The sequence below is a fragment of the Manis javanica genome, chromosome 4 (genome assembly GCF_040802235.1).
Source record: "Manis javanica isolate MJ-LG chromosome 4, MJ_LKY, whole genome shotgun sequence".
Taxonomy (NCBI): Eukaryota; Metazoa; Chordata; class Mammalia; order Pholidota; family Manidae; genus Manis; species Manis javanica.
In genome coordinates this window covers 89,803,992-89,807,118 of record NC_133159.1, presented here as the reverse complement: position 1 = coordinate 89,807,118, position 3,127 = coordinate 89,803,992, and positions in this window count along the sequence as shown.

The following is a 3,127-nucleotide window of genomic DNA, read 5'->3' as shown; positions in this document are numbered from 1 at the left end:
CCAATATAAGAAATCTATTCAGTACCAGCTGAGTCCTACCTAATATCTACCACTTCCATGTGATGCTGTATGTCTCACATACACTTATACCATGATGTTTTAGTTGGCCATAGAACTTCTATTTCATTACAGTAAGTACAGAGCACAAAAACATATAATGTTCTTTCTCAGGTATTTCATCTCTAGCAAGGTCCAATACCAACTTCTATCTTAAAATAAATCTTCAAAATGTACTCTTGTCTCTTCTTTATTAATGTGCTATTTAATGTGATTTGGTTAACTTCATGTACCATAGCAAATATCAAAGCTGCTACTGGTTGTTTGTATACTGACTACATTCACTTCACTTTGCATGTAAATATGCAGTGTATTTTATCCAATATCTAAGCTTTGAATCACTAGAAGCTAAATTATTATTATTATTAGGATGATCATTATTATTATTTAGTATTTCTGTTAACACTGCTTTATACTTCCACACAATTCAACTCATATGCTTTTAGTGATACATATTTTTGAGAAACAGTTTCCACTACCATTGTACAGTAAAACCAATTTTAGCAAAATTTGGTCATTCAGTGTTAGTGGAGCACTCATAAATGTGACAAGTGCACTTATAAAAAAACCCCAAGATGTTCTCTTGTCCTACAGTCATGTGAACACACAGTGAAAAGACAGCCATCAATGAATCAGATACCAAATTGTCTGGTACCTTGATCCTGGACTTAGCATCCAGAATTGTGAGAAATAAATGCTTGTTATTTAAGCCACCCAGTTTAAGATATTTTGCTATAGTTTCTTTAACAGACTCAGACATGTAGCCTCTATGGAAAACAGTGTGGTATTTCCTCAAAAAGTTAAACATAGAATTATCATATGATACAATAATTCCACTTCAAAGTATATACAAAAAATGGAAAGATATTTGTAAACCCATGGTTAGAGTAGCATTATTCACAATAGACAAAAGATAACAACCCAAATGATTTGTCCATTCAACTGGTGAATGGATATACAAAATGTGATACATACACATAATGGAATATTATTCAGCCTTGAAAATAAGAGACATTCTGATATGTGTTACATGGATAACCCTGAGATATTATGCTAAGTGAAATAGACCAGTCATGAAAAGAAAAATAGTGTATGATTCCACCTATGTGAGGTACCTTAAGGACTCAAATCCATAGGAACAGAAAGTGAAATGGTGGTGGTTGTCAGAGGTGAGGGGAGGAGGAGATGGTGATTTTGTTTAATGGGTTCAAAGTTTCAGATTGGGAAAATGAAAAAACTCCAGACATGGATGGTGGTGATAGTTGCACAATGATGTCAATGTACTTAATGTCACAGACCTGTACTCTTAAAGAGGGTTAAATGCTAAATTTTATGTTTAGTGTATTTTATCACAATAAAAAATTAGTCAGATAATTAAAAGAAAGGTGAAAGACAAGAATAAGAAAGTAAAAAGGAAGTGTGGATATTAAGATATTTTACATAATAAAAATCTAAGGTGAAACTAAACAAGATAATGTGGCCATGATTGGCACACAGGTGCTTCAAGGAAACAGGAAAAGGGTCATTCATGATGAGAAGAGCAATATAAAGTGGGAAGAGTTCAGAAGAAAGGGGCCTGAAGCCTAGAGGTGAGAAAAGAAGTGGGGTGGGAGGGAAATAGGAGATTAAAAAAATAAACATGAACAAAATTAAGCCCAGGTGATTGGCAAGAATTAAAACTGAGCAAATAAAAATAATAAAAGCATAAAAATGTGGTAGTCAATAAATCAGTATATAAAAGTTCAAGGAAAAATGAAAAATAGTTTTGAATTATTATGAACAAGGCCATAAGAAAGTATATATTGCTTATGAATGGAAGATCACTGAGATTTTGCTGCTTCTAAAGAAGACAATAGAACTGCAGAACTGAGGGGGAGGAAAGAAATGTACTTTTGATTTCATTGGATTTATAAGAATACAGGATGTAAGTGTTTGAACACTAACTTGGTGTTTGGGAACAAATGCAAATTCTTTCCAATTACAATGCATATACAAGATAGTAATGCATATGGTTCAGTAACACAACTTTCCTTGCTTTCATTTACAGAATACTCATTGAGTTCAAAGCATAGATACATGGTAAGACCTTGGCTGATATTCACTGATGACAAGAATAATGACAGAAATAAACAGGATATGGGAAATAAAGCTGCAAATGCTAATGTGTCCAGTGTTTAGTGTAAAAACACCTCTGAAATAGAATGTAATTGCTACAATTATGTGTCCTAGAGCCAGGCTGCCTAGACTTGAGTCCCATTTACTAATGTGATATCGGGCAAGTTGATTTCCAGTTTCCTCAACTGTACAATGGGAATTCTCACTATATCTGTCTTACAGAAGTATTTTCATGATTGAGTGTGATAACGCATGTAAAATGCTATTCAAACTTCCTGAAAAAAAAGTTTGGTGTTTTCTGTAATTAATTATTATTAAATTTACCTCAAAACCTTGAAAGTTATATTATTTTTTCATGGTTTTATTGAGTCAGAATTCACATACCAAAAAGCCCATCAATTCAATGTTTATAGTTTGGTGGTTTTAGGATATTTACAGAACTGTGCAACTATTACCATGATCAATTTTAGAACATTTTCGACCTCCCCCAAAGAAATCCTACACACATAAGCAGGAATTTCCGATTCCCACTCCCTGCCCTTAACCCAGCTGCAGGCAGCCACTAATTCAAATCCACTTTGTATCTATCTGCCTATTTTAGACATTTCACATGTGAAATTAAACCATATGAGGCCTTTTGTGACTGTCTTCTTTTGTGTAGCATATTTTCAAAGTTCCTCTGTGGCATGCAGCAGAACTTCATTCTTTTATGGCCATATAATATTCCATTGTGGAAACACACTGTTCACAGGCACAATTTCTAAGACTCAGAGAGTTCCCTTTTATTTCTACTTGTTAAATAGTTTTGTCATGAAAAAGTGTTAGATTTTTCAAATGTTTTTCCTACATCTCTTGAAATGATCATGTAGCTTTTATAATGTATTCCATTAATATATAACAGTACACTGACAGAGTCTTAAATCTACCTTTCATGTCTGGGTTATACTCCATTTGA